The sequence below is a fragment of the Armigeres subalbatus genome, chromosome 2 (genome assembly GCF_024139115.2).
Source record: "Armigeres subalbatus isolate Guangzhou_Male chromosome 2, GZ_Asu_2, whole genome shotgun sequence".
Lineage (NCBI taxonomy): Eukaryota > Metazoa > Arthropoda > Insecta > Diptera > Culicidae > Armigeres > Armigeres subalbatus.
In genome coordinates, this window is record NC_085140.1 from 405,375,136 (window position 1) to 405,400,398 (window position 25,263).

At 37.9% G+C, this 25,263-nt stretch overlaps 1 protein-coding gene across 1 annotated transcript in view; it reads left to right on the forward strand.

Annotated features, from left to right (window-relative positions):
• Positions 1-25,263, forward strand: part of LOC134213335 (neural-cadherin-like) — a 1,323,925-nt gene that overhangs the window by 369,619 nt on the left and 929,043 nt on the right. Inside the window, exon 3 of the mRNA XM_062692319.1 lies at positions 17,005-17,043. The gene's annotated coding sequence lies outside the window, so the exon portion shown is untranslated. The remainder of the gene's footprint in view (positions 1-17,004; positions 17,044-25,263) is intronic.

Here is a 25,263-nt window from a genome sequence, read left to right on the forward strand (position 1 = left end):
ATAAATCTGTTCTCAGGCTACTAATTTTTTTGTAGATTTGACAGATTTGATGAAAGGTTTGCAGGAAAAATCATTTATTGCGTAGATATCATAGAAAGGGGATCAAGTTTCCCCAAATTTTAATTTGCATGTGCTGTCAAATTTAATAACAAAAATCGTTCATGAATACGCACAGAAATTCGAAGATTCCGCGTATTTTGAAGAAAAAATATTTAAAAAATCTAAAGGGCACCTTTCAAATTTTATCAAAGCAAGTTCTGAAAGGGTGATTAATTTCCCCCGAATATTTTGAAATTCGATTTTTGACAGCACTCCAAAAAATCGATTGTGTATCAATAACAATGATAATTTAAGGACTGTCATACATCAGTAAAATTAAATACTATATTTCTTAGAGAGTCTGTGTGGAAATCGCGTATGTTTATTTACTTTGTCAAATGACCTATTCGGCCAAATGACCCTTTCGGCCAAATGACCTTTTCGGCCAATTGACCCTTTCAGCCAAATGACCCTTTCGGCCAAATTACCCTTTCGGATAAATGATCCTTTCGGCCAAATGACCCTTTTGGTTAAATGACCCTTTCAGCTAAATGATCCTTTCAGCCAAATAACCCATTCGACCAAATTACCCATTCGGCCAAATGACTTTTTCGGCCTAATAATCATTTCGGCCAAATGAACCTTTCGTCCTGATGATCCTTTCGGCCAAACGACCCTTTCGGCCAAATGACCCATTCGGCCAAATGGCCTTTTCTGCCAAACAACCCTTTCGGCCAACTGATTTTCGGCCAGATGGGTTTCCGCCTAATGGTTTGTTCGGCCTAGTGGCATTCGGTCAAATGGCTTTCGGTTGAATGGGTTTCGGCCAAATGACCCTTCCCCAAAGATTAATACTCTAGGCCGTGCTCATCTTCACCGTAACTGGGGATAGGAAGGAAAATTGGTCGAGGTTCTGTCAGATCGCCCAAAGTTCCCACCAAAAATTGCCTATTTTTCTGTCCAAGCTTTCGTTCAGCAGATTCAATTGGTCGCAAATTATATCGGATGTCGCTCAATCCCATAGATGAGGATATCCTACAACAAATGTACGTAATTAGTGATATGAAATATTTTTGCGGTGCGTTTCAACTCACGAGTGATTTTTTTTTTTAGATTTTGAGTTTTTCCCAACACTGCGTACAAGTAAAACATTGTACGCAGTGTTGGGAAAAACTCAAAATCTCAAAACTCATAAGCGATTCAAATCACTCGTGAGTTGAAACGCACCCAACTCAGCACCTTAAAAATCATGGCTGAGTTGAATCATAATAGGTTTTCTTTTGTTCTGGATGGATACTCTTGCGTGTGTAAACAATAAATTGGCCCTAAATTGATTATAAACACTTTTTAGAGCGAAATGATTTTTTGGGAAATGAGTGAAATGATGCGTTTTAGCATGAAAAACTCAGACGTGATGCATTATATCAAAATCGCAAAAGAGTTAGTTTGCGCGGGTGCGCTCAATTATTGAGTTTTATGAATGATTTTACCAACACTGGCACCAACCATCAAAAAATATATGGGGGTTTGTGTAAATGCTCAAACATGTTCGGCGAACCTTGACTCCGCCCCCGACAACTCAAACCAAAATCAAACCGTTTTATTTCTTTCCAACCGAGCCGCCAACTGTCAAATGGTTGGTCGAACAACTTCACACACGTTCAAACAAAGCAGCAACCAAGGGGCAACCAACTCTAAACTTTGCGAAAATATTACTCATTGTCCCGCAATAGTATTTCGTGGTATTTCTAGTATCCATGATTTGCGTCAAACAACGATACGGTTGCTAGTTCGGTTGTTATGGCGACTGTCGGTTAGTTAATGAAACACAGTGCTCCCTCGTTTTGAAAACATCTGTTTTTTACCTCCTACATATTCTACAAAACATTCAAAACGCATTTTATATTTCTAATGATATAAAACAAAACCAGGAGCCTCAAAGGTTGTTCCAAAAGTATTGGTAATAGAAGTAGTTGTTCAGGTTTTTTTTTTAGAAATTTAGAAGAGACTGAAATTACGTGTTGCATAAAACGAGAAGGACTGTATTTACAGGGTGGCCTCGGCCATGCTTTCCAAACCTCTTCGATCAATTTATCGTGGATACGACTTAGTTTTTCACTAGTATTTGTTAGTATTTCTGGATACTGTCGAAAGTTTAGAGTTAGTTGCCCCTTGGCAGCAACCGAATCGTTTTCTTGGGGGCGGAGCCAATGTTCGTCAAACTGTTTGACTGGTGTGTACGTTGCATGAGACATGCAAGTGACTCCAACTACACAGAAACGATGAACCCCTTATGTGGTAAACAAACAATCTCATTTTATAGTTTTATAGGAGCAGGTTTAGAGAATCAAAAGACCCTTAGATGAAAATTCAAAACAAGTAATTTTTATTTATAAATTTAAAACATCTTCAAAACTTTTTTCTTTGGAATTTGAAACGAAGTTTATGTAAACTTTCGAAACATTGTAGAGGGAAATTTTGAAGAATTGCAATATAATTTACCAGAAATATGAAACGATTTACCTAAAAATTATAAAGAATTTTCCAAGCAAACTCCAAAGAAAAAAGTGCGAAGAATTTCCGCTGGAAATTTTGAACTATTTTCTGTCGAAATACTGAAGTGTTTTCCGTGAGAACTTTGAAATATTTTCTCAAAACAATCCGAAGATTTTTACCTGGAAACATTTCGTGGATTATGGCACAAATCTCCCAAATTGAGGTGAACGTGCCCCTGGAGCCGACGTTCTGATACCTGGTTCTTCTCGGAGGCAAACACGGCAACGATCATAAGATTTCACCATAGACCGATGCAAAATGAGCTCCCGTAAATGAACTTTTGTGCGAGTGAATACTCCGCTCATGTGTCAAAATCTATTAGGTGAGTGAATTTTGATGAACTGCTGACGTTTGAACGATCTAATAGGGGAGGAGAAGACCAACAGCTGTCATCGAGAGAAAAAGTAGAATCATTGAAATTTCACACGGTGTGGTATAGAAAATGAAGAATATTTTTGTTATAAAACAAAAATTAAGGACGTTTCTCAAAAAAAAACTTGGTTTTTTTAAAAGCACACAAAATAGATATGTTATCTCGATTTTTATATTTTTTCGAATAAGCAGTTAATGCTTAAGATTGTTGAATTTCTAGCCCCACAAACTAAAAATTGTTTGACAAAAAAAATTCCATAAGGTTCTAGAGACTTTTTAATTTTTATTTTCTATATCAGGCCATGTCAAATTTCCATGGTTCAACTTTTTCTCTAAACTTTTCCAGGTGGCAGCACTGATGAGGGAACCTTCCTCATACGCTAGGAGAAATGTCAAAAAAGAAAAAGTAGAATAATGACAAAAAAAAATTCACAGCGAAGTATGGGATGCAATTCTTCAAATATTTTTTGAAATTTCAAAATGTATTTGAAAATAAATTTAAGCACCGGGTTAGACTTTTGATTATCTACATTGTACATATATATATATATTTTTTTTTACTAATTTTATTTGCTAATTATCTAATACATGCATTCATCTCTTAGATTAGGTGTTCCGTGTTTTCTTAACACTATCATCCTTATGTGCAATATTACATTTTTAGTTATTAAAAATACATTCCAATTGCCTCTGGCAGTTAAGATATTTCCTCTGGTTTAATTGAACCATGTAGGAATTACAATGTTTTCTACTTAAACTAAACTTAACCTAATTTATACTAAGGGTACAAGGAGCTTATCGTTGCAATACAAGATTGCAACGATTTTTGTCTAAAATTGGAAATTATTTTGTTGGACATTTGTTGCAATGTCTCAATATTAGAAATTCTATGAAGTTCATTGGTACTATACCAAGGAGGCAACTTCAGAATCATTTTCAAAATTTTATTTTGAATCCTCTGTAGTGCCTTTTTCTGTCATTGCAGTAACTTGTCCATAATGGCACAGCATACAACATGGTAGGTCTAAAAATTTGTTTGTAAATCAAAAGTTTGTTCTTAAGACAAAGTTTTGATTTTCTGTTTGAATTTTGCTTGAAGGCCTTCAATGTCTAGCAGAAGTCCTAAATATTTAGCTTCGCTAGACCAATTAATTGGAACCCCATTCATAGTGACAATATGTCTGCAAGAAGGTTTCAAATAAGAAGCTCTCGGCTTATGTGGGAAAATTATAAGCTGATTTTTGGAAGCATTCGGGGAAATTTTCTATTTTCGCAAGTAAGTGGAGGAAATATCCAAACTTTTTTGCAATCTACTACAAATGACACGAAGCTTCGCCCTTTTGTTGAAAGGACCGTGTCATCTGCAAACAAAGATTTTTTACACCCTGGTGGTAAATCAGGTAAGTCAGAAGTAAAAATGTTATACAATATGGGCCCCAGTCCCAAGTAACATTCTCACAACTCTTTGGCATTCGAAGTTTTTTATTGTGGTTTTATTGCGGCAATAGCTATGCTCTTCAGTTCAGAAAAAGCATTTAACACGCGTAAAATAGTATTGATTTTCTAGCTGTTGTCAAAACCTTTTCAAGCAGGTAATTAATTCTGGATAGTAAAAAACTTTAAACAGGGTTTTATCAGGGCAATCCATGCCTTGATTAAGCCCATCTGGGAAATAGCAATAAAGCTCTTTAATGTTTGTTTTATTTGTCACTATGAAAGAATTCTTAAAATCATTTTGTAACTATGAAAGTTACCTTCAAACCAATTGGCTTAACTTGAGATTGATTGGCATTTATGATTGCTAAATAAAAAGTTATGAGGCTACGCAAACTTTGAATTAAAAAAAAACAAAAATAGATTCGCCCAACTTTTAAGTAAGAGCTGGAAACATCATTCTTACCATAGATATAGCTTCGAAATATATTGAAGCTGCGTGCTTACTCACAATGTATATGCTGACACATTTCCAGCTACAATAATCATGATCATAACGAAATTTGCACTTCCGAAATCGCGAGGTGAAAAATTGTATAGATTCTTAACATAGAGGAAATATGACATGGTGCGTAGACCCGTCTCAGTCTACTTAAACGTTTCACTTTTACATTAACGGTGACACGGGAATCGGGCAATGCGCATTTATGTAGCCCACACAAACGATAAATAGCGGAGTGCATTATTTTGTACTTACGTGTAATAAATGACCAATTAGCTTCCTCAATCCGTAACATCTATCCATATGCCCTTTGTTTTTTTTCTGATCTACTTGAACTGTCAAATTTCCTCTAATTATGGTCATCATATAAGTTGAAAAATGGCCAACCGGCATTTATAACAGCCAGTCGATCTTCATGAATGTCATATCTAATTATTATGATTTTATAGTTGATTTTATCGAAGCGAAATAATTTGCACAAATGGATCACGAAAAATCATCTCGAATGCCATCGCCATATTTATTTCTCTTCATTAGTAGAGACTTTGAATTCAAATATCTATTTAAACTGCATTAGATCCATAGTTATTTATGATATTTTATGAACACTATATACGATACTTTACTTATAGCACTTAAAAAAAACAATAATAGTAATTTTGCAGAAAACTTCAAATTTAATATAAATTCGTTTTATCGAAAAATAATTGTTAAAACGGGGTTTACTGAGAGCGCATCAATTATACCGATGTTTCGCACCATATGACACAATAAATCTAATTCGGCACTAAAAATTGAGCCACCACACATATACTCTGTTTTAATAATTTTTATCGATGGTTAATTATATATCATTTGCATATTTGGTTATGGCATTTTTTGGTTTTGTAGATAGTAAACTTTAATTTATTTTGCAGAGACTGAACGTATTTTATTTTTTCATGTGATTGTTTTAATAAACCTAGATCTAGAGAATACCGCATGTATCGAGATCAAGTAGCTTAGAAATGGTTTTAAGTAATACCAACTTACTTTTAAAGTAGCTATCAAATCGATTTCGAAAGGTTTTCAATGCCGAGTTCGTGTTCATGTTTTGTCATATTCTGATTTTAAAGGCTGTCTTACATTAACTCTTCAAAACCATTTCAAGGGTGGGCCAACTAGGCAGATGCTGCTCTTCAAGAGGTTTTGGTGTAAGCGATGAAGAAAAATCTACCTTGACTAGGGTTTTATTGCATTAGGATTCAAAAACTCTTGTAATGAATCATAAAACCCAAAATGTTACTTGGGGTATGCTGCCTTGGGGGACACCAGCCCTTACAGGTAATCTATCAGATTTAGAATTCTGATAGTTTACCTGAAGTGAGCGATTTGATAAATAATTTTGGATCAGTTTAATGATGTACAGAGGAAAATTAAAATTCATCAATTTTACAATCAAACCTTCATGCCAAACACTGTCAAATGCTTTCTCTATATCCAGAAGAGCAACTCCAGTCGAATATCCTGCAGGTTTGTTGAGTCGAATTAAGTTCGTAACTCTTAGTAACTGATGAGTGGTTGAATGCCCATGGCGAAAACCAAATTGCTCATCAGCAAAAATAGAATTGTCATTAATATGAACCATCATTCTATTTAAAATAATCTTTTCAAACAGTTTGCTTATTGAAGAAAGCGAACTGATTGGACCATAACTAGAAGCCTCAGCTGGATTTTTGTCCGGCTTCAAAATTGGAACAACTTTGGCGTTTTTCCATTTATCAGGTAAGTATGCCAATTTAAATCATTTGTTAAATAAATTTATATTTACATATATTTATTTGATTGTTCATGATTATAAATGTTTTTCTCGAAATGATCCTGGAAACAAATTTTTGTCGTTTATTGAATTTCTAATCTCGTGCAATAAACCATTTAAAAAAAATCGGCTTGAAATTTTTAAAATTATTTTGAATTCCTTTGGCTATACCTTGCTGTGGTAAATTTTAGTGATTCTACTTTTTCTCTAATGACAGCATTCACCCGGTTCTCTTAGGCCATTAGTAAGGCACTTCTTTGGGCTACTTTGGGCTACTGTGTTAAGTTACCCACTCCAGATGTTAATTCATCGAGGGAAGCATAAAAGGTTCTTAATTCCATCAAAAGACGTACCGTTTTGATTCGAAGTCCGGACACCTAAGCACTGCTGAATTTTCAGTTGAATATTTCAAACGGAATTAAGTACTTGGCACTTAGTGATAGCACATCCTGTCAAGATTAACTTATCAAATTTGCTGTAGTGTACTGAAAATTTCATTTTGTATGCACGAAATAGCTAATATAATCGAAAACATTGAACATCGCTTGCTTCGAAATCCGGACATAGTATAAGGGATGCTTCAAATACCGGACAATTTTGCTTCGAATTTCCGGACACTTCGAGTTTGGCCTATATTGATTCTCAAATAGCCAATTTAATCCGTTCAAAGACAACTAGGATATATCATTCATATTTCTCGATTAATATATATCCGTAAGGTATGGTTTCTATACACATTTGTATGGAAATCTGGCATCCCCCGGTTGTGTGTACCATCCGAAGTTTCTGCTCCGAGATTGACCAGGACTACCAAAAAACAGCATTTGAAACCAAGTGGGAACATTTAAGGTGATTATACAATCAAGCCATGTGGTGAATTTCAAATTCACCACACGGTTTTCTACTCCTATTATCAAAAGATCAAATCTAGCGTAATAATTTTCGTACAATGCTGAAATTAAAGTCGATTGTTTAGCACAAGTAAGCAAACGATCTACGAATGTTTCATCCCCATGGACATTGTGGTTCTCCCAATTCGTGCTCTTGAAAAATCACAAGAAAAAGCACGTGGTTTCCAAGATGGCCGATTTGTGGCTTTGTTGTATAACCACCTTAACTGCAATATACAACATTAGGAATCCAATAATTTCATACAATCTCCCCCACCATCCCCCTCCTTTCATTTTTCAAGGTAGAACGCTTTTTTGATATTTGACGTGTCTGTGGGTAATGAAATATTTTCTTCAAAACTACCTCTCAAATTCAACGTGGATAAGCCGCAATAGATCATGAGAATCATTAGATGACCAAAATTCTTTTCTAATCAAAAATACCAGAAATAAATATGATAGGGGAAACTATGCCGATTTCCATTTCACTGGATATATATACATCTCATCGCGAAACAAAGAAATATGGCACCAAACTCGTCGATTCTTTTTATCAACCTGCGTGGTCACTGCGGAAAAATCACAGAAAATCCTTTTATTTTTCTTTATTTTTGATGGGACGAACATCGGAGAATTAAAATTATGCATTATCTTATCATTGTTAAGAAATACTTTGAAATATAGACATTAGTAGTATTTATGTGTCTTTTGAAATCCGTTTCAGTTTGCTATTAGAAATCAAGGATTGAAAGGAGTGATTGAAAAAATAAATTCATGTGGATTGATAAATCCGGGCGTGTCCGAGAAATGTTGAGTTTTTGATTTGACTGGTGTCGTTCACAGCGTGTCTTTTTTACAATTCTGTTAAAAAAGCTAGTTTTTTCTACAAAAATGTGAATGGTTAAAAAAAAATACTTTTGAAGACAACCTTTCACAAGAAACTGAAAGCAAGTTTTGCTACTTGTGTGCAATTCAAAAAGTGATACCATTTACAATATGTGTATAAGTATATATTGATAAGCTAAGAGCAAGCAATGTTCCTTTTGGGGTGTAGCAACTCAAATCTAATGAAATTGCTACTATGCTTGCTCATTACGAATCATTTGATTTCAATTAATTTAACTGATAAACAGTTATTTAACATCATTTCAGCATGTCCGGAAATCGAAGCAATTGTAAAAACTTGCCTCGATTTCCGGACATACAGAAAATGTAATAAAAATTATAAAACTATGAATTCTCAAGCAATTTCTCTAATTCATGACAAAGCGTGCTATCATACTATGTTAATAAATTACTAATACCCCTTGCAAATGATAGAATATAGAACATATGAGCTTAGTTTTTTAATGTTGAGTCTTAAGCTGCATTCTAAGAAAAACGAAATTCACCGTTGATTATTACATGCCTTCAACTTTTACCTCTAATTTTCAAGTTTTTACCACAGATCACGGATTACTTACATTTGTTAAAATGGTTTCAAGTCTAAGAATCGTTCCCTGCACTGATAACCCAAGAAATACTTGTTGGGATGGTAAATAAAGTCAAAAACAATTGGAGTGTCCGGCTTTCGAAGCGTCCGGCAATTCGATGCAAAACAGTACTATCTTAAATACTTTACTATTTAATTTGAAATAAAAATCCAGTCCCGTGGACACCTATTCCTTGAACAAATAATTGTTTAACCGCGTATTCCCTCTTTTGACTTAGTCCAGCAATAGAAAAGGTTCCTAATTTCCCCTGTGAGTAATGGCTTTTTAATTCACCTGGTTCCACTCTTTCCTAACCAGCCATTCTAATCGTCCAGCACAAAAGACGCACTTTGTACGAGGCGCTGTTACGAACGCGAAAAGGCACGGATCGTTACCAGTTGCCACTTCGTTTTCTCTAACGATATCGGATGAACTGAAAAGCAACTTCACAGCCAACAAACGCAAAAGAAAACGGTGGGAAAAAATCTTGATCAATCCATCTGACAGTGATTCTACCTGGACCATAAAGTATCTTCAATATCTGGGAGTTGAAGACGATGCGAGGTCAAGAGGCAGGAGTCCAAAAAAGCTCGTAGAATATGAATTGAAATTCGAACTTGGTGTGAAATATATTAATATCACCGTGAAGTTATTGCTCTTCGGGCTGTTCAAACAGCACCAGTCTTCTGGAAAAGCATTAAACTAAAGAACTGGGGAAAAGTACCCACTTGAGACGCACGAGTGCACTCTACCGACACTCGCCGAAGCTGCTAAACCGGCTGAACCTGCTTGTGTTTTCATTATAAATGTTCCAAGGATGTCGTTTGCGCGGACTGCAAGTTGTTGTTGACACAGTCATCTGCTGCACCGCTCTATGAATAGATACATATACCATCTCTACCAAAAGCAAGCAGAAGAAGAACTGATTTTCCCGGGATTTGTGACTATAGAATCAATACAGCTTTAATATGAGGACAACTCTTGAAGCTAGTGAAAGGCCAAAAAGTCTTCCCATTGCATTAATTAATTACAGCACCAGCGGTGACAGTTCGGTGAGCCAAACTACGCATCCATTCCATCAGGTGCAGGCGTTGAGGTGCTACGCGACAGAACCGATGAAATCAAAGACAGGTAACCCAGATTATCTGCATGAGGGAAGACGGCTCTGCCACCGGAGGAAAATGGGGGAATGAATTTTTCATGAGCCCTGGGGAGTACGGAGCGCGTCTACCGGGGAACGATAATTCATCTTCCTTCCAGCAATGGTAGAGCAGCACTGACTCTGAAACCGAACAAACAGCGCCAAAGTAATCTATCAAATCGACCCCGGAGGTTGTTTGTGGCTTGTTGAGCCATCGATTTGCTGATTGAATTGGTTGGTGATTCAAGAATCATGCCAGCAACATTCACTGGTTGGAGGCATATAAGAAATTGCTTAGTTCCGAAACAGGAATGGATACAAACTAATGTGAAGTACAATAAGACGAAAAACAAAAGTTTGAGGTATTTTTTACGTTTCTGTGCGAAACGGCGTAATCAGGGGGAATTAACTTTAGCACAACACGGAGCGACTATTTTGTAATAAAACATACTTTGTCGCCGTTCATGAGTGATACTTTCTTACAAAAATTTTAAGCACTATATTAAATTAATTCTCTGACTTAATTGGTTTCAACCGTCTAAGACGAATTAAGTACTCTCCATTTAATTCCACCAATTATTTTCGATATCTTTGCAGATACGTATTTCGACCACAACATTTGCTTAATATATTTTTCTTAATTGGTTTGTCACTGGAACTAAGAAAACAAATTCAACGTCACAGAGTGACCTTTTCATACACATGTACTTAAATTTAAATTATGTCGTCGCCCTTAGGGTCTGTTCACAAATTACGTAACGCTTCTGGGGGGAGGAGGGAGGTCCAACTTGCGTTATTCTTTGTTACACTAAAAGGTGGGGGAGGGGTTGGGTACTACCAAATGTTACGCATAACGCAAGATTATTTGAATGTCTTTTTTTTAATCACTGATTGAAGTAATTACTGTTTATCGTTATAGTAGTATATTAGTCATTATCGAAATCAATGAATCTATGACAAAAGGTCGAAGGACAAAAGGTCGAAAGACAAAAGGTCGAAGGACAAAAGGTCGAATGGACAAAAGGTCGAAGGGACAAAAGGTCGACGGGACAAAAGGTCGAATGGACAAAAGGTCGACGGGACAAAAGGTCGAAATGGTTAAAATTGAAAAGCCATAGTATTGAGAACAATACAAAGGAAAACTATGATGTAAGTACCTTCATCGGGGGTGACACTTGGCCAAATAAGGGTCAGGTTGGCCCATGTTACCCAGATACCTTTTTGAGCGATTCAGATAGCCGACCTACAGACTGTTCGTGAGAACGATGGCCCAATCTTGACTTGAACCCACAACCTGTAATTTCTTCACAAAATTCTACCACCAATATGCAATATGCATAAGCATATTAATTCATCTATTTAGTTCACATCTAAACAGAAATCACTGAATCAACAATTTGACGCTACAATAAACGAGTTAAAAATTCGAGAACACGAAGTTCTACTACCTTCGCTGTTCACAACCAACTGATTTATTATCCTCAACTAACTACATTATGGAACGTACACACGGTCAAGCAGTTTGACCAACATTGACTCCACCTCTCGTTTATTCAAACATCCATCAAGTTTTACCAACAGCGGCACGAACAATAAATTTATTCGACCAACAATATCACACACGAACGACCGAAGCGCCAACTTGAACACCAACCATCAAAAAATATATGGTGGTTTGTGCAACTTGACTACAAATGTTCAAACATGTTCGGCGAACCTTGACTCCACCCCCGACAACTCAAACCAAAATCAAACCGTTTTATTTTTTTCCAACCGAGCCGCCAACTGTCAAATGGTTGTTCGAACAGCTTCACACACGTTCAAACAAAGCAGCAACCGAAGCGTTTTCTAGGGGGCGGAGTCAATGTTCGTCAAACTGCTTGACTGGTGTGTACTTTGGATTACAAGTATGCTGAGTCCGCACTGCCTCGGTAGGTACAGATTCGATGATCGCCCTCGATATCGTTCGCCTGGTTCTGCTGATGCGCCTCAACGTTGCCAACTCCAAAATGCTGACACCGATGGGAACGTCGATGGAATTCCACAAAGTCCGGTCGGCAACGACGTTAACTCACGGTTCGAGGCCGCATCTCTCCATCCTCGAATGCGCCCCACGCTCGCCAAGTCGTTTTACACTTGGTCTGCCCACCTCGCTCGCTGTGCTCCATGCCGTCACGTACCTGCCGGATCGGAAGCGAACACCATCTTTGCAGGGTAGTTGTCCAGAATTCTCGCAACATGCCCTGCCCATCGTACCCTTCCGGCCTTAGCTACCTTCTGGATACTGGGTTCGCCGTAGAGCTGGGCTAGCTCGTGGTTCACTCTTCGCCGCCACACATCGTCTCTCGAATACTCCGAGTGCTTGCATATGCACAATCATGATTATATCCTGGAACACTGATGCAGGATCGTTCATGCTGTGTACCATAAGAGAGATTTTTTCGTTAATGTTGTACAAAATACAACATCACGCATGTTTATGAGTTAATTAAAATGATTCGTACGGTTGGATCACCGGATAATGTGCATAATGTAAACTGTTATGTACGGCTTAAGACCAGTCTTTGTGTAAATGCTTCAGTGTTTATTTCTTATTTAAAACCAATAACAACGTCACGTTGAATTAAAACCAATAACATCCCCATCTAATACATGATGATGAGTGGAAAATAAAATTGATACACATTTATACAAGAGACTGACAATATTCTGACTCTCCATGATCGACATCGGAATGTAATGTATAGGAATGTATAGGAAGTCACGTTGGCGAAATAATTAATTATACGACACTGAATCAAAGATACCAAAACCAACGTATTTCACTCAAACATGCACTCGAAGCGACACGTGTTACAAGAGCACGGTCTAACAAGTATTATTTTTTCAGTTCTCGCCCCGAGAATTAATTAAAATCATACAGTGCTCACCCTGGCTGCTGAATATTCACTGTAAATTGGTTAAAGAACTGCCCATGAAATAAAGAAGGAGAAATCTCTGGGAAATGTAATAAGCTAGATTTTTTTTTCAGAGACATGTTTTCAAACTTGTCGTATATTTAGTATTTTTCATGTATACAGATTTAAAGGTTTTAAATTTTGTCCATTCGACTTTTTGTCCCTTCGACCTTTTGTCCCTTCGACCTTTTGTCCCGTCGACGTTCTGTCCCCTCGACCTTTTGTCACGTAGATCTTTTGTTTTTTCGACCTTTTGTCCCTTCGACCTTTTGTCCGTCGACCATTTGTCCTTCGACCTTTTGTCTTTCGACATTCTGTCCCAAAGCCGCTGACATAGCGGGACTGATATGCGTAAAAATACCAAGCGAATATTGTATTTCTCGACACCACAGTTCCGCAAAACTATGAAAATGGTTATGATCGCAAATACTATTTTCGTTTCTACTAGCTGCATTCTTGATATCCTTGATTTTTGATCATGTGCCGTCCCTATTCTAAACAGTGTTCAAAAATACCAAAACCCAAATGCTTCAGAGAAGGAAAAAAAATCTGCCTTCAAAATTTTCACAGTTACGCGTTACATGGGGGAGGGAGGGGGTGCCAAAAATGTTACTTTTTGTTACGAGGGGGTCAAAAACTCGAAATTTTGCGTTACTTAATTTGTGAACAGACCCTTACAAGACGCGGATAATAACTCATGTCACCTTGGAAATTCATATAAAAACTACATCTACATTGGACGCCTCTGAGAGACAGTTTTGTACTGAAATGCAAAATGTCACTGCCATTTAGGGACCCTTGGGACATAAGCCGCAACGACCACTGAACCGACCACGCCACTGTCGTTCAATCGAAAGCAATTCCCGTAATCACAGACAACACCCATCATCAATCAGTCCTTCCCTACTAGAAGTTCATTCCTTCGAACGGAGCTCGTCCTATTGATAAATGACCAGATTACATCGGTTGCTTTGGAAAACGTTCGATTTCTGTCGAAAAGAATCCAAATCGTTCCTCATCATCATCATCATCATCATCGTCGAATCTCTCCTAAACGAATAAGCTCCGCTTTCCGAGAACTTCCAATCATTTGTTCTCCCATGGGTAATCGGTCGTGGCGTCGTGGTGCGGAAATCGGAGGCAGCAGATCTGTCGGCAATCGTAAGCCAATTTCCCTAAATAGGGAACTAATTATACATGGAGTCAAACGACGGTAATCACCCGTGAAACAAAGCACAAAGCGGCGATGGCCGCCGTAAAGGTGATTTGTCTGCAAAGGGGATTAAAATCAATCAGTGCCTAATTGGTAACGACGGAACATAACTATTTAATCAGTGGATTTGTGCAATATTCCCTAGATTCAATATGATGATACTTATATGAAATAATCAATCCAGTATGGTTTGTGGTTCATTTGATTTAACCAGATAATTCCAATAGAATATTTTGCCATTATTATGTTTCTGGAATTCACTCAAAATTTCAATTAGTATTATAGGAAAACAACAAAGGCAACTGCACTCGGAGTAATAGATAAAATAGTTATTAATCCACGTCCACCAGAATACAGATATACGCTTTTACGACTATTCTGTGGTTTGTTGCTTATCGTTGCGGTTGAGCATTCCAACATGCAGGCAAGATGGTATCAGATAGTTGCTATCTACTACGTCGGTTTTTGGTACCTTTCTGGAGTTGCTGTCTGACGATGGCAACCCACAAAACATTAGGTGCACAAAAGAGATATGGTTTTCTTCGTCGGAGTTGTGGCAAGAGCCAACTCGTTCCGACGCACCACAGATCCACTCAGGTATTCATTTTCTACAACATTAGCGAAACCCAAACTTAAAAGTAATTTATTTGTATTTTGCTCAAAACAACAACGAGAAGAGGGAATCAAGGAGCTTAGCGAATTTGCAACAAGAAGTATCAGTTGCACACATGCAACACCCACACTTGTCGTTTCTCCGACATTGAGGCAAATGGTAATCTAGTTTACTCAAGTCATGGATACCAGTGCGGAGGCAAAGGAAGAATATACACCCGAGGGAGGTTGGTATCACGCAATAAAACATTGCTTGTGCTTGGTGTTGTTTTTCTTTTTGCAGAGCTTCGATGGAGCATGTGTGGCGAACGAACAATGAACGTTGGGTGCGGGAAGCTAGGGGCAGATGGCTGGGTCTTCTATTTCGTTGCTGCCATCTGCGGTAATGGAGGTTAGAGGCGATTAAGGTGATTATAGAATGAAGCCCGTGGTGAATTTCAAATTCACCACACGTTTATCTACATACATTTCCAAAAGCTCAAATCTGGCGTAATAGTTTTCGTACAGTGCCGAAACTCAAATTATGATTGTTCAGCATAACTAAGCAAACGATCTACCATTATTTCAGCCCCATACGCGTTATGGTTCTTTCATCTCGTGCTCTTGAAAAAAATATTGGAAAAGCACGTGGTTTACAAAATGGCCGACTTCTGGCTTCATTCTATAATCACCTTAAGATTTGCACCCAGAGCACCTGGAAAATCATTTTGGTTTCTCCTTACCATAGATGCTGGATCTCGTCTTGTATTTGATGGGTGCTTTGTTAAATGATCGTAGGGATTTGTGTTTTATGGAGATTCTATTCAAATTTAATTTCATCCAAAAATATAGATGTGTTTGCATTATTTGTTGTCTAGCTCTCAATAACATTCCATGAAGTTTTCAAACTATATATCCGAATCTAAAAGTTATTCGAAAAGATTAGCATTCAGCTTAGTTCCAACTACTGGTTTGTATTAGTACTCATATTCATACATTCTCAGTTGCTTAGAAATTCTTCGTCTGTTAAATCCTATCACAATAAATCTAGAAGATATTGAAATAAAACAAAAACATAGTTTTTAATTCCAGACGCTTGATCTACCCAATACCATCATCATTTAACTCGTTGAATGCCAACACGTTTATGTTGGCTTCCCGTTGTTGAAGCTGTTGAACGTCGGTGGCTTCCGGCCACAGCAGGGGCCAGAGTTAACGTGTTTTCATATGCACACGTTTGCGCTTAATAGCGGGTGGACCCCATCCTGAGCTCATGCTAGTCAGGAAGACGACCTGCCTCAACGGAAGCGGATACATTACCAGGTGTATAAATTAGATTGTTTGTGGATCAAGCTGGCTCTATTTTGCTGATAGTTTATCAACCAAGCAGTGCACCATTACGATAGCGGATAGGGCATTAGCGTTCCGCCGTATTTCCCATGCGTGTCCTGCTGGCGCTGTAAGGACGATACAGTTTCCGATTCGTCCGGAATTAGTTCGGTCCGGAATGGTTTCCCCTTTCTGGGTGATGGTATGAGGGTGCGTTCATTGTTATCGCGGATAATTTATTGAGGAAAGTTTATATACAGTCAGGTTTCCCATTGCGCTCTCCACAGGAGGCGCTGTAGGAATTTCGAAGCCAGTTTGTCCAGCCTTTATGAAAGTAGAATAAAATGCGAAATCAGTTGCTATTTTACGACACTCCGTAACACAAAAATCCGAATAGCAGAAAAGTCGACTGTGCCTGTATCAACAAAACCCGACGCGCTGATGGCTATGTGAAACCTTCATTGTTAATTTGCGCCTGCTGGGAGCTAGTGAATGGAAGTTGTTGTTTATTCAGCGTAAGCGTGGGTTGTTGTTTGGGGCAATTTGATGAATTGTACAAATGAGAGATTAGATACTACATACCTAGTAAATTTGCATAATCAAGTTTTAATGGGTTTTTGTTCGTGAGAGCAGTCACAAAATTTAATTGAAAATGGTTTTTGCGTTTCGATAGCAGTTCTAAGAACAATATTTATTTTCTTTATTTTCAGATCGTAACACCGCTCAAGCAAAAAGAATATTATTGAACGGTAAGTAGCATTTTTCACTGCGTTGCATACATTTACATATAAGAGTTTGTTTCAAATGATTCTTTAAATTGAATAAATGATGAATTATCATGTCAATCTATTTCTAAATATATTTATTCAAGAAAATAAAATACCATATGTTATACATAACAATCATCAGATGAAAATGTTCAATATAAAACAATAGGTAAACATTTGCACAATTGTGGGACATGTTCCAACGTAACGCGACACCATGGGGAGCCTACTTTCAGCTAGAAATGAGGTCAAGTGTAAAATTATCCTCACTATCCTCCTTTCTAATGGAATACTCATTTAGAGATTGACAGAGCCGTAGCGTGGAACCCCAGCGCCTTTGGCGAAACATTCATTGGGCGCCACTTTTATACTAAGGAAAAAGAGTACAATATTTTACATTTGGATAACAATCTATATTTTAACTCTTTAATTGATCGGTGACTGAAGTCGACATTGGACCTATTCGGATTAAGAAAAATCCAATTAATCTGTCGGTAAATTGTTGAGTCAATAAAATTCAACTCTAAAGTGAGTTGGTTGATGGTCGGAGTCACTATCAGAAGCAGCAGGACAAGAAAAAAAATACAATTTTGGATCAATATATGGTAATTTTTAATTTTTAGGAAAAAATCGTAATGAACACTGAAAACATTCTTCTCCAATCATCCCATGTCAACCAATTTTACCAAATAAAACCAATTTTAAGAGCCAGTTCGCGAGAAGCGCGACCCCCTTTCCAAGGGACGTTGCAATGATGTTCTCCGATTTGTATGAAATTTTCAGGGTTTGTTCATATATGTAAGAGAAGGCATTTTGCAAATTTTCAGATTTTTTCATTGATGGGAAGTGGGGTAAAACGGCCCTTCAAAAATTATTGTTCAAAAATCGCCAAAACCAAAAAAATGCAATAACTTTGGCAATGAGTGACCGATTTCGTTTAAATTTTGCTCGCTTTTTCTACTCAATTAGTACGCGTAACCAGAAATCTTTCGCCTTGTTTCAAAAATGGTACAACCCCTTAGTGGTACATAGAATAGAATGCGTCCATTGCATAGGTTCACGGTCATCCAAGAAAGCCCTGGAATAGGCCTTGAAATCTACACGCGTAACCAGAAATCTTTCGCCTTTTTTCAAAAATGGTACAACCCCTTTGTGGTACATAGAATAGAATGCGTCCATTGGCTAGATTCACGGTCATCCAAGAAAACCCTGGAATAGGCCTTAAGATCTACACGCGTAACCAGAAATCTTTCGCCTTGTTTCAAAAATGGTACAAGCCCTTTGTGGTACATAGAATAGAATGCGTTCATTGCATAGGTTCACGGTCATGCAAGAAAACCCTGGAATAGGCCTTAAGATCTACACCCGTAACTAGAAATCTTTCGCCTTGTTTTAAATGTGGTACAACCCCTTTGTGCATAATGCATAGGTTCACGGTCATCCAAGAAAACCCTGGAATAGGCCTTAAGATCTATACGCGTAACCAGAAATCTTTCGCCTTGTTTCAAAAGTGGTACAACCCCTTTGTGGCACATAGAATAGAATGCGTCCATTGCATAGGTTCACGGTCATCCAAGAAAATCCTGGAATAGTTCTTAAGATCTACACCCATAACCAGAAATCTTTTGCCTTGTTTCAAAATCCCTTTGTGGTACATAGAATAGAATGCGTCCATTGCATAGGTTCACGGTCATCCAAGAAAACCCTGGAATAGGCCTTAGGATCTACACGCGTAACCAGAAACCTTTCTCCTTGTTTCAAAAGTGGTGCAACCCCTTTGTGGTACATAGAATAGAATGCGTCCATTGCATAGGTTCACGGTCATCCAAGAAAACCCTGGAATAGGACCTAAAATCTACACGCGTAACCAGTGCTCTTTCGGCTTGTTTCAAAAGTGGTACAAAGAATTGAATGCGCCCATTGCATAGGTTCATGGTCGTCCAAGAAAACCCTGGGAGCCCACGACAACAACAAGAACTACAAGGAATACAAACATATACCAAGAAGGGGTCGCACAACTTGTTTATTCTTCAATAACTGCCTCCATTACGGAGGTTGATCCACAGACCTTGACTCTATGGAGTTCGTAAACTACCTGGCATCAGTGACAACATCAATTGAAATACAAATATATACCAAGAAGGGGTCGCACAACTTGTTTATTCTTCAATAACTGCCTCCATTACGGAGGTTGATCCATAGACCTTTACTCTGTGGAGTTCGTAGACTACCTGGAGCCTACGACAACAACAATAACTACTTGGAATACAAACATATACCAAGAAGGGGTTACACAACTTGTTTATTCTTCAATAACTGTCTCCGTTACGGAGGTTGATCCACAGACCTTGACTCTATGGAGTTGGTTAACATCCTGGAACCCACGACAACAACAAGAACTACTAGGAATACAAACATATACCCAGAAGGGGTCACACAACTTGTTTATTCTTCAATAACTGCCTCCATTACGGAGGTTGATTCACAGACCTTGACTCTATGGAGTTCGTAAACTACCTGGCATCAATGACAACATCAATTGAAATACAAATATATACCAAGAAGGGGTCGCACAACTTGTTTATTCTTCAATAACTGCCTCCATTGCGGAGGTTGATCCATAGACCTTTACTCTGTGGAGTTCGTAGACTACCTGGAGCCTACGACAACAACAAGAACTACTTGGAATACAAACATATACCAAGAAGGGGTTACACAACTTGTTTATTCTTCAATAACTGTCTCCGTTACGGAGGTTGATCCACAGACCTTGACTATATGGAGTTGGTAAACTTCCTGGAGCCCACGACAACAACAAGAACTACTAGGAATACAAACGTATACCCAGAAGGGGTCACACAACTTGTTTATTCTTCAATAAGTGCCTCCATTACGGAGGTTGATCCACAGACCTTGACTCTATGGAGTTCGTAGACTACCTGGCATCAGTGACAACATCAAGAACTACTTGAAATACAAATATATACCTAGAAGGGGTCGCACAACTTGTTTATTCTTCAATAACTGCCTCCATTACGGAGGTTGATCCATAGACCTTTACTCTGTGGAGTTCGTAGACTACCTGGAGCCTACGACAACAACAATAACTACTTGGAATACAAACATATACCAAGAAGGGGTTACACAACTTGTTTATTCTTCAATAACTGTCTCCGTTACGGAGGTTTATCCACAGACCTTGACTCTATGTAGTTGGTAAACTTCCTGGAACCCACGACAACAACAAGAACTACTAGGAATACAAACATATACCCAGAAGGGGTCACACAACTTGTTTGTTCTTCAATAACTGCCTCCATTACGGAGGTTGATCCACAGATCTTGACTCTATGGAGTTCGTAGACTATTTGACATCAATGACAACATCAATTGAAATACAAATGTATACCTAGAAGGGGTCGCACAACTTGTTTATTCTTCAATAACTGCCTCCATTACGGAGGCTGATCCACAGACCTTGACTCTGTGGAGTTCGTAGACTACCTGGAGCCTACGACAACAACAAGAATTACTTGGAATACAAACATATACCAAGAAGGGGTTACACAACTTGTTTATTCTCCAATAACTGTCTCCGTTACGGAGGTTGATCCACAGACTTTGACTCTATGGAGTTGGTAAACTTCCTGGAGCCCACGACAACAACAAGAACTACAAGGAATACAAACATATACCCAGAAGGGGTCACACAACTTGTTTATTCTTCAAAAACTGCCTCCATTACGGAGGTTGATCCACAGACATTGACTCTATGGAGTTCGTAGACTACCTGGCATCAATGACAACATCAAGATCTACTTGAAATACAAATATATACCTAGAAGGGGTCGCACAACTTGTTTATTCTTCAATAACTGCTTCCATTACGGAGGTTGATCCACATACCTTGACTCTGTGGAGTTCGTAGACTTCCTTGAGCCCATGGCAACAACTAAAACTACTTGGAATACAAACATATACCAAGAAGGGGTTACACAACTTGTTTATTCTTCAATATCTGTCTCCGTTACGGAGGTTGATCCACAGACCTTGACTCTGTGGAGTTGGTAAACTTCCTAGAGCCCACGACAACAACAAGAACTACTAGAAATACAAACATATACCCAGAAGGGGTCACACAACTTGTTTATTCTTCAATAACTGCCTCCATTACGAATGTTGATCCCCAGACCTTGATTCTGTGGAGTTCGTAGACTAACTGGAGCCTACAACAGCAACAAGATCTACTTGGAATACAAACATATACCAAGAAGGGGTTACACAACTTGTTTATTCTTCAATAACTGCCTCCATTACGGAGGTTGATCCACAGACCTTGACTCTATGGAGTTCGTAGACTACCTGGCATCAATGACAACATCAAGATCTACTTGAAATACAAATATATACCTAGAAGGGGTCGCACAACTTGTTTATTCTTCAATAACTGCCTCCATTACGGAGGTTGATCCACATACCTTGACTCTGTGGAGTTCGTAGACTTCCTGGAGCCCATGACAACAACAAGAACTACTTGGAATACAAACACATACCAAGAAGGGGTTACACAACTTGTTTATTCTCCAATAACTGTCTCCGTTACGGAGGTTGATCCACAGACCTTGACTCTATGGAGTTGGTAAACTTCCTGGAGCCCACGACAACAATAAGAACTACTAGAAATACAAACATATACCCAGAAGGGGTCACACAACTTGTTTATTCTTCAATAACTGCCTCCATTACGAATGTTGATCCCCAGACCTTGATTCTGTGGAGTTCGTAGACTAACTGGAGCCTACAACAGCAACAAGATCTACTTGGAATACAAACATATACCAAGAAGGGGTTACACAACTTGTTTATTCTTCAATAACTGCCTCCATTACGGAGGTTGATCCACAGACCTTGACTCTATGGAGTTCGTAGAATACGTGGCATCAATGACATTATCAAGATCTACTTGAAGTACAAATATATACCTAGAAGGGGTCGCACAACTTGTTTATTCTTCAATAACTGCCTCCATTACGGAGGTTGATCCACAGACCTTGACTCTGTGGAGTTCGTAGACTTTCTGGAGCCCACGACAACAACAAGAACTACTTGGAATACAAGCATATACCAAGAAGGGGTTACACAACTTGTTTATTCTCCAATAACTGTCTCCGTTACGGAGGTTGATCCCCAGACCTTGACTCTATGGAGTTGGTAAACTTCTTGGAGCCCACGACAACAACAAGAACTACAAGGAATACAAACATATACCAAGAAGGGGTCACACAACTTGTTTATTCTTCAATAACTGTCTCCATTACGAAGGTTGATCAACAGATCTTGACTGTGTGGAGTTCGTAGATCATGACAACCGCTAATACCACTTCGCATGCAAACCTATATTCTGTTTCTAGAACATCCGTAGTACTTTGATCATCTAAAAACAACCTCCGAAACTAATCCAAATTTGCCTCATATAAATGCTTGAAACTTTTTTTACGCTCCTATAGGGCGTAAAAAGAGGGAGCGTTATTTCGAATTTGGAGCGTAAAAAGAGGGAGCGTTATTTGGAATTTTGAGCGTAAAAAGAGGGAGCGTAAAAGGAGGGAGCGTAAAAGGAGGGAGCGTAAAAAGAGGTTTTACAGTATTGGGATGAGGAGAGAGGGGTAAAATAGATCTCCAAATATAAATAATGTTACGAAACAAGATAATCGTAACCACACTTCTTAGATTTGATTAATCCGACCCAACTGGCAACTAATCTAGTGATTTTGCTAGTTTGCTTCGAAATTCTTCCAAGCTTAGTATTTTTATGGTTTTTTATCTGTCAACAATTAAATCCTTCACAATCTCTCAATCTCAAAAAATAACGTGAACCAGTCAACTAGTCATGTCATTTCTATAATATTCCTCGGAATTGTAAACTTAGCGCCGTCTTAAACTCCCGTCCAAAAATATTGTTCCACCAAAATAAATGCTTTAGCTAGTTTCCATCCATTCGGAAGTGAGAACATTTGTTTTGGTACTTCAACACGGTAGTCTATTCCTCGGTAAAAAAAGCAATAGATAGATTTCTCAAAAAGTATTGCAAGCTGTTACTACCCAAGTACTACTTCTTAGCAAACCACACCTTATGGTTGGTTGGAAATATGTTCATATAAGTAAAGATTTCAAGAGTAAAGATTTTCAAGAGAAAAAGGCTGATATTTAAAGCATAATTTTTACAATCAACTACACAGTCTTGTTGAGGTAGTCAAGCACTTTCAGGTGGTGTAAATTAAGCCGAGAATAAAACAGGTTTGCTTGGTAATCTTCTAATTAATTGATTAAGCGATCTACAATTTATATATTTTATCTATGAGTGTAGAAACGTGTATCCTAAAATTTGAAGTATTTTCATGAGGGGTGTGTTTTCTAATCGTCAGACAATTGATACTCTATCCCATAGTTTCCCAAAGTGATGGGTCGCGACCCCCAGCCTGTGTAAATCTTATGGAAGGGGGTCGCGAACCCCCAACTTTGGGAAGCTATGCCTATCCTATTCAATAGTATACACATTACATTGTTACGCTCTCCGTGTAAAAAATCAGCTCGTTGTAGAAAAAAAAAAGGTTTTTCCCGTATTGTGCAAAACGAATGCAACTTTGTTAAACTTTGGAGTGTTTTTCACACATTTGTGGAAACATAGAATCGATGGTATTCCATTACCTATGAGATAAAATTGTCCAAACCTTGAAAATATATACACCCGATTAGAACTGGTATAATCCATTCAGTCAAACATTTTGTTTAGATTGTATCTCTGTAATATTAGCTAGAAGTTTGAAGGTTAGTAATTTGGTTTAAACTGATAATGATGGAGGATGAAAGAGAGTTATGAATACCGCACAATCGCTACAAGCTACAAAAACAAGCCTATGATAACCTGATGCAAGTAGGTACAAAAGAAAAATATAATCTGAGAAGCAGCTCCACCAACAAGCTATGTTTAAACGCTACGAAATTGCTCATTTGCCGTTAAGAATAATTGTTTTTTTTTTTCGCATAGCTGTTAAAGCAACATCAGTACCGGTAGCCACAGTAATTGTAGCTGATTCAAATAATATCAACAAGCACTTTCGTCGAATCCGTTCATTTTTGTTTCAGTTTGCGAAAGACGTGCTAATGTTTAAGACACTCATGTTGGTCCTATTTTACTTCTGTTGAAAATTGTTCTGCAAATAGTTTGCTATCTAATATAGATCAGCGAAGGATATACGTATCTATTGAGAAGAAAATATTGATGAATTGAAAGGAAGAAGAAACAGTTTTTTTAAACTTATGTATTTTCTGCTAGAACTCACATAAAAAAATGATGTATTTTTTGACATTTATTTTTAAAGGACTATTTTACCCTACACTACCCTAATGGAAAATTCTGATTTTTAATTTCAACTTAGATAAAAAAGTTTGGACAGTTTTCCCTAGATCGGAAAACATCAACTTAAGTAGGGTTAAAATTGTTGCGAACTTTCTTTTGAATAAACAGTGTTGCAGAAAATTGCGATTTTCTTAGAAATTCTTGAGTTGGCGCTTCTACATTATATATGAGATGAAAGCTCTTTAGTTCCTTAATTGCCTTACGGGTTTAGTTTTTTATCCTAGATCTGTTGGTGAAAAATATTCCCTTTGGAAAAACGACCATTTTTTATCGAAAAAGTCAATTTTCTCCTAAAGTAAACAACTTTATAACCATATTTACCACTTGGTATAAAGTACTAATTGAGTAGAAAAAGCGTGCAAAATTTAAACAAAATCGGTCACTCATTGCCAAAGTTATTGCATTTTTTGGTTTTGGCGATTTTTGAACAATAATTTTTGAAGGGCCGTTTTATCCCACTTCCCATCAATGAAAAAATCTGAAAATTTGCAAAATGCCTTCTCTTACATATATGAACAAACCCTGAAAATTTCATCCAAATCGAAGAATATCGATACAAGAGGGGGTCGCGCTTCTCGCGAACTGGCTCTTAAGCATTTCAACTCTTATAGGTAGATCCCAATGAAAAAGTCAAATTCTATTAATGGCTTTGCTTTGTTTTTCCACCACTGTGCTAGTACAAGTTTCTGGTTTACAGTCACGGTACCGTTTAAAACAATTATTCGGACACCTTTATATTTCGGACACTGAAGAATAAATACCGTCGTTCGGGGTGACATTGGGGG